The 11994-nt window shown below is 41.5% G+C and overlaps 1 long non-coding RNA gene across 2 annotated transcripts in view; it reads right to left on the reverse strand.

Annotated features, from left to right (window-relative positions):
- The window catches only part of LOC309376250, a 38110-nt gene extending 26401 nt beyond the window's left edge, over window positions 1-11709 (reverse strand). Inside the window, exons 1-3 of one of the 2 annotated variants that reach the window (XR_014171110.1) lie at window positions 11481-11709; window positions 8933-9085; window positions 7845-7979 (exon numbers count right to left, since the gene is read on the reverse strand). This is a non-coding gene — a long non-coding RNA (uncharacterized lncRNA). Of the gene's footprint in view, window positions 1-7844; window positions 7980-8932; window positions 9086-9703; window positions 10463-11480 lie in introns of those variants that run through there. The other variant, XR_014171111.1, reaches the window with a different exon arrangement.
- Window positions 11710-11994: the final 285 nt, after the last annotated feature.

Consider the following 11994-nt stretch of genomic DNA (forward strand, 5'->3'; position numbering starts at 1 on the left):
CAGTCGCTTATCGTTGCACATGTGATGTGTTGCAGCCGAATCCACCACGAAGAAAGATCTAGACATCTTCTGGACCTTTGCAACCTTTGGAGTGAAGAAGAAGAAGAAGAGTTTGGATTTGATATCCCGCCTTTCACTCCCCTTCAGGAGTCTCAAAGCGGCTAACATTCTCCTTTCCCTTCCTCCCCCACAACAAACACTCTGTGAGGTGAGTGGGGCTGAGAGACTTCACAGAAGTGTGACTGGCCCAAGGTCACCCAGCAGCTGCATGTGGAGGAGCGGAGACGCGAACCCGGTTCCCCAGATTAGAGACTACCGCTCTTAACCACTACACCACACTGGCTCTCACTGAAGCGTGAGACCATTGCCTTGTGCTGCGTTGTCCTGGACACCGGACCTTTGCCTCTGCTTTGGCCTTTTCCACGCGATGAGCTTTCGCTACGCTGCTCTGTCTTGGCCCTGGGATATCTGCATTCCCTCTTCATATGGCCTAGACGTCCACACAAGTAGCATTTCACTGCCTTCAAAGCTTTGGCGCCATCTGGTGGTTCCACTGCACTCTGGGATGATGTCTGTGAAGACTCCCCCTTACCCATGCAGCTAGCACCCTGGTGGTCTGCTTCATTCTGAATCACGGCAGTGTCACAGGCTACTCTGAGCTGAGCATGTGGCTGATTGGCATCAGATTCCCCACTTGCATCAGCCAGCCTTCTGCAGCTAGCCATCATGACTCTGGCATTAGCCTTCTGCATCATCTCTGCTGCTTTAAATCAAGCTGCTTTATACAAGCTGCGTCTCTGCTGCTTCAAACCTCATTCCAAAGGCACTTCTAAAAGTTACTTTCGGTTTCCCAGCCACCCAAGCCTCTACGCTTGTGCCGTGGCAAACGGCTCTAAAAGCTCAAAGTCCAGCCTTAAAGCCATTAATTAGGAGCTGGCAGGCTGCCCGGAGCATGAGCACATACCTCTCAATCAATCAACTTGACGCAGAGAAGATAAGACCGGTCCGTTTCTCTGTTCCTTTGCCGGAACTCCGACTCGACCTACGGAGTCCATCCTTCAGCTTGATTGCGTTTTTCTGGGCCCAGGACCAAAAATGTTGTGTTTGCAGAGTCCCGTACACAGCAGAAGAATGAGCAGTACATGCCACATGCTTAATTTCAGTTTATTTACACTTCAATGCTGAGAGTTTACAAGCAGGCATCTTGCCTCTGCTAGAGCAGAGAGACAACTCCTCTCTCCTCGGAAACAGAGAACAGTGAAAAACAGGAAACCAGTGTATGTCACATCCAGTCTCCTCTTCCCGTGGGAAAACCCAACAGCAACTGACTGTGGAATGTAAACACCTGTCTCGTGACAAGCACTTCGCTGCACAGAGAAGAAAGCAGAAACCAACAAAAAATACGGTATTAGCTTTAAGAAACAGAGAAACAGAAAACATTGTCAGCTACCCAGATACTAGCATATTCAAATTGAGTTTCATTATCTATTCCCAAAAAATTGTAGTAATGTTTTTCCTAAGATCAAGCTAAGAAAAAACAAACAAACCCTTTAACTGCTCGGTTGTCCCCTTGGTCCATCCCAGATACCCAGCAATGCTGTTTTATTTATACATTATTTCCTAAAATTTATACACAGCCTGAAGAAGAAGAAGAAGAAGAAGAAGAAGAAGAAGAAGAAGAAGTTACAAGCGGATAAATATGAGAAAGCATCAGAATATACAAGAGTTCAAATACTAAAACTGATTAAAATTATGACTTTCTAAGCCTCTGAGTATGCTTGTCTAAGCAAATATGTTTTTAGCAGGTGCTGAGCAGAGTACAGTGAGCACCCCTGACTGTTCTCAGTGCTAGAGAAGGTACTGGCAAGAGATCCTGCGTAGCAACTGAATTAATTTGCTGAACAACTATTTCCCAAAATTCTGTCACTTAATAGTACTCCAACTAACAATCAAAAATAGGCCCGTAAATTGTTCTACAACAATCTTGCCCATCTGGATTCCCGTGCCACACCTGGGCAGCAACCCCACCGCACTGTCAAAGGACACACAGTGCACTAAGCCCAGGTGCACGTCTTGACTGACCCACATTTTGGAAAGGATCAAAGATGCATGAATCAAAATTTGTTCTATACTGTTTTCAGGACCACAAATAGCAGGGATATGACCAGGCGGAAGGCATGTGAGGAGTAATGGACCCAGTACTCTACCTGTAGCAACTTCCTTAGCGATCTTTTAAAAAAATAATGACCTCCACCTGTTTCACTGATTTAAAGTTTCCGCTAAACTGAGAAACTCTCAGACTGATATGTGTATATATGATACAGAAATCCTAAAACCTTTCAAATTGCATGTAATATCATCTAGGTTTGAATAACCCTACAAAAATTTCTGTAAAGGAAAAAAATGATGAAGGTTGATTGTTCCTATACAACCTTATATATACAATATTATACATTTTCTGAATGTATTTCCACCCACCCCAAAAGTTCTATTCTTGGACAGCCCCACAAGTGATGGCATGGCTCCCTGTAACTAAAAGCTCTGCAACTTATTGGCTGAATATAAAATTGTAAAATACAATAAAATTGTTTATGTGTAGCCAAGCTACTGCAAGCCTTTAATTTTTATTAGTATTCTCTAATAAAATCAAAAGGGACACGGGTGGCACTGTGGGTAAAACCTCAGCGCTTAGGACTTGCCGATTGCATGGTCAGCGGTTCGAATCCCCGCGGCGGGGTGAGCTCCCGTCATTCGGTCCCAGCTCCTGCCCACCTAGCAGTTCAAAAGCACCCTAAAGTGCAAGTAGATAAATAGGTACCGCTTTATAGCGGGAAGGTAAACGGCGTTTCCGTGTGCTGCGCTGGTGCAGGCTCGCCAGAGCAGCTTCGTCATGCTGGCCACGTGACCCGGAAGTGTCTTTGGACAGCGCTGGCCCCCGGCCTCTTAAGCAAGATGGGCACGCAACCCCAAAGTCGGACACGACTGGCCCGTATGAGCAGGGGTACCTTTACCTTTACCTAAAAAAATCAAAAAAGAGTGTGACTTTTATTCAGTATATTTAAGGCTTGCACTTCATAGCAGGTTTAAAGCAGACATGCCTCAAAGAATCCGATAATGTTTTGGATAGTGAGGGTACAGCAGATTTTCAGCCAACAAGCAAGGCCTTGTACTGGTGTTGGGGGTAATGTGGTTGGGTTTTTGTAGGCACATGGACAGCTCCTACTTAGATTCTTGCTCTGAGAAGGCCTCTAAGTCACTGAATCATAAAATCCTAGAAGAATAGAGTTATAGAGTTGGAAGGCACCTTTTTGTACAACCCGCTGCAATACAGGATTCTCAACTAAATCTTAAATGACACACGACCATCCAACCTGAGGCCTTCTGATTATTCCCCCCATTTTTTAGTAACTTCTCACAATGCTATGACCACCAACAATGTTCTCAGAGACTGACTGCTGACCATAATTTGTTACACAAATGTGAACTACCACTGCTGCTACTCAGGTGTCCAATGCCTATGGGAAGCTGCTGGGTTTTTCTTGGATAAAGGGATGTATTTGCAATGAGACAATGCCTCTGTCTTTGGTGTGGAATCTTACTCAGATGGAAGGAGAATATATTTTTATCATCTTCCATGCCCCAGAAAAAGGACTGCCTAGGTGGGAAAGCCAAACATAGCTCAGGGGTATTGATAGATGCCAGGGACAAAGAGATATTTACTGAATCTTGTACATTTACTATAAAGTGATTACCAAGAGCTGATGAAATCATTTCCTGCAACTTCATTTCTACTTGTTTCAATCGCATCAGATTCTTGGGAAGGAGTGAAGATACTTTGAGTTATTTGGACTCCTTGCCTTTGGTCACACTGTCTTGACTTGAACCAAGCTAGTTGTTTGCACCTGCTTCACACCCTTCTTCTGTAACAACCTCATCCATATGCCCTGAATTCCCCCTTTTACTGGAAACCAACTTTATTTCTGGTACCTGACCATTTTCCCAACAATGTATATTTTAATTGTTTTCATAAATGTATTACAAAATATCACATAAACAAGATACACACACACACACACACACACACACACACACACCCTCTGAAATCTTGGCAGCTACCACATACATATTCATACCTTTATAACATTTGTTTCTCTCTTAGATTCTCTACAAAATTATCTGGTTATTCCATCAGGGTTGTATGGAAGCATCCACCCAAACTGTGGTCAGCTTCTCCAACCATAGTATCAAGAAGTTCATGACATGGCCACAACATCTGGTTTTGCAGTGATGCTGCAGATAACACATTGTTTAGAGGCTTTTAGCTAAGATATGAAGTAAATGGCCACAGAATAGAAAAAAGGCATCCATTCTTTCTTTCCTTTCAGCACTATTGCATTACAGGTCATTTCCCCAGTTATAGTCAATTTCCATTTCCATACATTGGTGTGATTTGTTCGGTCACCATTTTAAGACGCAGGGGGGGGGGAATCCTGCAGGCAAAATGGCCGCTCTGCAGGTTTTCACCTATTTTGCAGCAACCTTGACAGCTAGGGAGGATAGGGCATTGGGATGGGTTGAGGAGGGGAGCCTTTGTCTGTGAGTCCACACAGGGCCCAATGGGTCATGACAACCCTCCCAATGGAGGTTCAAGCAAGATCATAGCACCTGGTCCATGTCAGGAGTGACCTCACAACTCTGGCTTGAACCCATCCTGTTCATCAGCCAACAGGTGGGTTACTTGATACTGGATCCATATCCAATGCCTTGGTCAAAGCATACACCTGTAATCAATACAAGTTCTGGACTATTTCAACCCAAGACAGATCTCCTGTGTTCCTTTCTATGGTTTGCCCCTCATTTACTATGGACACAGTATGCAGTTGACAGCAAATTGCACTGGGGAAAGCAGTACCACATAGATAGCATTGGATCCAATGTAGCATAGAGCCCACAAATCAAATTCTGCAGAGCTGATAAAGGAGGGTGACATGCTCAATCTTATCAAAAGGCACAGAGAGATCAAGCAGGAGAAGCAGAGTCACACTCCTCCTGCCACACTTCTGGTAAATGTCCTAAATTTTGGTGACCAAGGGTGCATCTGTCCCATAACCAGATGTGAATCCATGTTGGAATGAGTTTAGAACATTCTTCTCATTTAAGAATGCTTGCAGCTGCCCCTACAAAACCAAAATGCTCTTGGAAGCATGACTACCATATAACATGCAAATATAAAGACAGATAAAACAATTACATATGCTAACAGTATGTTTTATTTTGGCACTTCCAGATCCCAATGCTCTTACCCTGAATGGTCTGTAGTGCCCAGCCTGCTTCACTTACAAAGATAAAAATTGTCTGAATGATGAGATCATCAACTCCCAAGGGAATGAAAATCAGTGTGTTGATACTTGAAGTTTATATGTTCAGAAGTAAGATTGTTACTGACCCAGAAAACAAATCCTGCAAATTCCATGACAAAAACATGCCCACCTCATTCTGTCTCTCCCTCCCTTTTTTATTTTGCCACAAAAGGAAAAAGGAACCTTTTGTTCTTCAAATTCCAATATCAACACACACACACACACACACACACACACACACAGAGAGAGAGAGAGAGAGAGAGAGAGAGAGAGAGAGAGAGAGAGGTTTTGGCTCCAAACAACTCTGATGGGCACTGCAGCCCTAATCAGCATCAACAGGGGTTAATAATAAGAGTACATGTCGAGAATGGATGAATTAAGCATTGGCTTTATTTTATTTTGTCCACATCTAACTGATCACAAAGTCTTTACTTTCAGGCGCTTTTCATTTTCTGTTTGAAGAAGGCACCACTTGGTCCAGTGACCTGATTCAAACCTAGGAGCACTTTGTTCTATTAATCCATTCAAATTGTATTTCAATCTGTCTCTAAACATCTGTCAACTTTGTCATTGCAATTATATGTCATATGGGTGAGTCATATGTCTATCTTTGTAGAAGGCAGTCCTGAATTAGATGAACAGTCAGAAGACAACCCTCTCCTTCAAGGCGTCCTTCATTTGAAAGCTTCTCTGGTCCAGTTCTGGTTTAAAGACCAAGAACAATAAGCAGAGAGAATAGGGCTTTCCATCAGCCACTAGAATTGGGAGGACTAAGTGGGCAGGCAAACAGTTCAAAATTAAGCCTGCACCACTATAGTGAGATGAATTTCTAGATTATGAATTTGAATTTATAGAGAAAAATCAGCAAAGATGAATATTGTGCAAACCTGGCATCTCTTCTTTGGCGATACATTTCCCCTGTCTTGTGATGCACAACTGACCAGTCTAATGCTTAGACTGCCTATGACTGGCTGACGGATCTTCCAATAAATATCTGTTTTAGGACAGAGGCATTTGTGTGTGTGAGGTTTTGTGCTACCATGTAAATTTAGCAGTAGAAGCAAGTAGGGCTGAATAAAACACAAAGCCAATTCTCATATATCCTGTCAAATACCCTTTCTCATCATTCCACACATTCTGCATATATAAAACATACAGATAAAGAATACAGATATGTCAAAAGAGTTTATTTTGATCATGAATTTCACAAACAGTGAAAAAGAAAACCCAGTAGGCCTCAGCCCCTCCTCTCAACATAAGCTGTTATTATATTCTGCTGGTACCATGAACAATGGAATTGACAAGGAGGAGAGCTTTCCTCTCTCCTATCTACCCTTCAAGAACGATCTGCTCCGAGGCTTTCTTAGCATCAGAGCATTTGGTTACAATCCGCTCTAAGTGAAGATAGCCATATGTAAATCTTTTCCCATTAAGGGCACACATGTCTTCAGTTGCACAGCCTTTGAGTGTCAGTGGTGGAAGGAAACCATATACATCTGGGAAATAAAAAGTATAAGGTTTGCATGAGTTCTTTATTAGGTCCTAGGGAAGACCATGTTTATAAAAGCTTAGTGTGTTTGGAACCAACACATGGTAGGATTAATCTGTCAGCCAGTCACCACTAGTGCATGCCTTAGGAAACTTAACCAGTGAACGAATGAAGCCCAGCAGGTGGCCAAATGTGTCACTTTTACCAAGGCTATACCCACTTGCCTTTCTCCCAGCCTCCTTTCTTTTCAAATTTTGGCCAAGGTGTGTGGCAAGACACAGTCCTCCAGGACCAGCACCCAATGGTTCATACTGCTGTGCAGAGGAGCAGTTATGTGCCGGCTGGTTCTGCACCTTCCCTTGTATCCCTCTGCCCTGGTGCCCCTTGCACATTTGAGGGAAAGGGTGTGCTGTAAGGAGCCTGCTGTACTTGTTTATGCTCCCCACACAATGCAAAACCCTGCCCCTGAGTGAGTTTGTCTCTAGTTCTTAAGTAATTTTAACAGCGGTAGATCGGAATCCAAAAGAGAATAGAAACTTGTCAGCTGGAAATTCTCAGCTTGCACCAGCTTGTATCAGATGTAGAAATTACCCAGAGACTATAAATGATTTCTACACATTGAACCAATGCTTTCAAGGCAGAACAGTGCTATCTGGTCCTACCCCCCCCTTGTATCCCTATTTTTTGATGCCCCTTGTCCATTAGAGGACAAAAGTGTGCTGTGTGGAGCCTACTGTACCTTTGTAAACATCCCACACAATGCAAACCCCTGCCCATGAGTGAGCCTGTCCCCTCTGGCTCTTACACAATTGTAACAGGGGTAGATTGGAATACGAAACAGGACTAGAGCATCCTCCTTTTCCTCAGAGAAAGAAATCAAAGCTACATACAAATAAACACATATAAAAAGCAAACAAAGATTAGACATTGCTTTTCTGGCAGTGATAAGGAGACAGAGGAGCAGATTTTATTAGCTGACTGGAAATATTACTCACATATAGCCCCGCTAGAATAGTCAATGCACTTGGTCTCATTGCCAAGGCAGCTGACAGTCCCCTGACCTTCGCAGGTTTGGCCGAAGCAGGCTGGGCACCATAGACCATTGGGGGAAAGATCCTCACGAGGTGGAACTACCAAAGTAAATGCCTACAGTCAGTATATTGATAAACATAATTCTCCCCCCCCCCCTTCTCATTACTGTTAACTTTATTTCATGCTTTCTAGTAACTTCTGATCTTACCTGGACTTGCTATCTCCACATTGTGCCTTACTTTGGCCATCAACTTTGCAGAAAAGGCACAACTGCTGAGTGTCTATAAATAATGATTTTGTTTTTCATCTTTTCTCAGGCATGCTCATTTTCATTCTATTTTCCACAGTTCTCACTTTGTATATGGGTATTCAAAGCTACAGTTTATGGGTATTCAAAGCTTTGTATATGGGTATTCAAAGCTATATGGGTATTTGAAGCTACAGTCAGCTGCATTCTCTTGGAGATCATTTCTCTTACTATGGGTGCAAGCAAGTAGTCAGCAGACCCAGACCCCAAATTTTTTAGAGCTGTGTCAAGATTTTCCATATTATTTTCTCTTTCTCTGCCTCCAGCCCCAGCCCTTATGCATATAAAGTATGACTGATGAATAAAGAGGACTAAAGTATTCTGCGTCCTAAGAGGAGACCATCTACTTCATCCATTCCAGATTCATCACAGAACTGTTGAGCTGGAAGGGACCCTAAGGGTCATCTAGTCCAACCCCCTGTAATGCAGGATACCGAGCTAAAGCCTCCAGGACAGATGGCCATCCAATCTCTGCTTCAAAACCTCCAATAAGGTGATTCCACAATGTCCTGATTGAGAACATTCCACAGTAAAACAACTCTTACTGTGAGAAAGTTTTACCTGAAGTTTAGGTGGAATCTCCTTTCTTGAACGATTCAAAGATCAGTTGTAGATACTTATTAGACCCTTGCACCTAGTGTCTGAATGGACTGAAAAACAAAGATGCTATACTTTGCCTGTAACTGGGTGGAAGTTATATGATGGGTTAATAAGCCATTAACTTTCAGAGATGCAGAAACTCACCATAGAGAGGTTCCTTATTACACTTGTATGTTCCGCAGCAGAAGACCTTCATCTGGAGGTATTTACCATTGGCTGAAGTTAAACTGTAATCACCTGAGTGGCAACGTTGGGAATGACCACATCCCCGGTAAGTTGCCACTTTATACTGTTGAACTGTGAAGAACAAAAGGAAACAAATCACAAGATCTGCAAGAATTCTGATTAATTCCCTCCAAATGTATTTATTTTTAATGATGGTTCCTATTAACTAAATTCTTTACTCTTCCATGAAAAACTACGTAATGCACAGTTCTTGAATCAATAGATGAACCTAATCACCCTGTGCTGAACCAGCAGCGTAATCAGGGTACCTCATTAGAAGGGTCTCGATGGAAGTCTCCGTTCCCAGTGGTGGCCTTAGCAAGTCAATCTGGGTAGATTGGCGCCTGGTGAGAGGCCATATTTCATGACATGACCCTGTGGTTTCACCCCTTCAGTAGGCAACTGGAATGGATTTATAACCAAAGCCAGAGCCAAAAGTCTACCTACACCAGTAATCAATAAATTTGTGGCCATTTTTAATCTAGATCATTTTGTGAATGAGTTCATTCTATCACACCTCACACAGGGGAGGGTGACACTGCGACTGGTACCAAAACCATGTACAGCACATAGTGCTCTTTGGAAAAAAGTTGGGGTTTAGATGCAAGTAATAATCAATACATTATATTAATTTGCACATGAACAACATTTATTGGGGTGAACAATAATAAGTGAAAAGTTCCAGCTCACCTATATTATTATCCAGAACACCAGAGACACAGATTGGATTAGAGCGACAGATCTCAGATTTTTTACCTTTACATGAAGTTGCATTACTATTACAGGAGGAACAAATCAGAGATGTCGCTGCATAAAGGAGATAGAGGTTATTGCAGCAGATTTCCTGAGATGGTAAGAAGCTTAATGGTCTTTTCAGTGTCATTAAAAGATGATTAAAAGAATCCAATTCTGCAGGTTGATTCTTACCTGGAGAAAGCAGGGCCAAGAGGAGGCAGGTGCTCAGAAGTGCTTTCTGCATTCTTGAAAGATTTGGTGACTCAGAGCAGAGATGTACCAAGGCAGAGAACTGATGCAGATAGAGTCTTACGTGGAGATATTTAAAGGCTATAGATTCATGATGTGGGCAACTCTTGGGAACAAATGGTTCAGTAAGGTCTGGGAGTGGGGGCTGTGTGTTTGCCAAGAAGACACAGAGGGACATAGTGAAATTCAAAGCTCCATGCTGAAATCGGCTGATTTATTCATCTTTGATGGCACACATATTTTTGGTATGATAAGGTAAAAGCTCATAAAGGATTTGGGAACCACATATTTTGAAAGTCATTGTATGAGGTGTGAGATAGATATAAGCATTTATTAGAATGTAAGACACCATGATGACTATCACCTCTTTAGGCAATGAGTGTGAAAAAGATAAATATGAGTAAAAATTGGGCCACCTATGAACAATTAGTGAAGGAGATGGATAACCAATGGAAATCAAAACCTTATGAGGAGGTCAAAGGTTTTGTGAATGACTGGTTCCATTATCTTCAAATTAATGAAATGTTTAAAGATGATAAAAAGAAAAATGGATTTGGATATATAAAATCGAGATTTGAATTAGAATTATTAAATAATAAATTTAAAATATTATCTAAAATGTATAAATTATTATTGGAATGGCATTTGAAAGATGAAAAAGTTAAATCAGTTATTATACATTGGGCTAAAGATATTGGTCATAATATATAATTAGAGAATTGGAAAAAATTATGGAGAGAGAGGGAATACATTTTACTGCCTGCAGTGCTTTAATAGAAAATATAATGAAAATGATGTACAGATGGTATATAACACCAGTGAAATGAGCTAAAATGTATAAAACAAATAATAAATGTTGGAAATATAAGGAAAAAGAAGGTACTTTTTACCATATGTGGTGGGAATGTAAGAAAGTGAAGGACTTCTGGGAAATGATTTCTAATGAGATTTAAAAGATGTTGAAATATATATATTTTTTAAAAAACCAGAAACCATTTTACTTGGTATTGTTGGTACAGATATTCAAAAGTTTGATAAAAAATGTTTTTATATGCGACAACTGCAGCAAGAATACTATTAGCCCAATGATGGAAGCAGGAAGAATTACCAACAAAAGAAGAATGGCAGGTGAAATTGATGGATTATGCTGAGTTGGCAAAATTAACTGGGAAAATTCGGAACCAGGAAGACCAGACTTTCCTGAAGGACTGGAAGAAATTCATGATATATTTGAAAGACAATTGTAATCAATTGACATCGCTTGTAGGGTTACAATAAGTTTTGTAAGGAGACCTATATGAATTATTGCGAAGGAGGACTAAGAAGGAGTTTATTTAGGATTTGGATTCAATAGCAATAACTATAATAATAAAATGCAAAATTAGAAAGGAAGTAAGAAAACCATCAGTCGAGGTTGATAATAATCTCCACATGAAAGTCATTTCCCAGGGTGACCAAGAATAAGTGCGAAGTTTCAGCTCACCTATATTGTTATCCAGAACACCAGAGGTGCAGGATGCATTAGATTTACAGCCCTCAGATGTATCACCTTCAAATGGGGTTGCATTACTATGACAGTAGGAGCATTTCAGAGATGTCACTGCCTAAAACTGCAGTGTTTCTCAACCTGTGGGTCCCCAGATGTTGTTGGACTACAGCTCCCATCATTCCTAGCCAGCATGGCCACTGGTCAGGGATGATGGAAGTTGTAGTCCAACAACATCTGAGGACCCACAGGTTGAGAACCACTGTGGTAGAGGTTGATGCAGGAGATTTTGTGAGATGGTTAAGAACTTAATGGTATATTGGGTGGAGATGGAACAGTTAGTCTGTATAAAACATGAAACAATTCTCTTTCTGTGTGTGAGCATCCTTTGTTCCAGAAACAGAGAAGAAGTTTCAAGAAGCAGCAGAAGGCTAATTCTTTTGTCTATGGAAGGACATTTTCTTTGAGAACTGTTCTTTGGATGTGCGCAGTGTGACAGGAGATACTGATA

Source organism: Podarcis melisellensis (genome assembly GCF_964234715.1).
Source record: "Podarcis melisellensis genome assembly, chromosome: 8".
In the NCBI taxonomy this organism is placed as follows: domain Eukaryota; kingdom Metazoa; phylum Chordata; class Lepidosauria; order Squamata; family Lacertidae; genus Podarcis; species Podarcis melisellensis.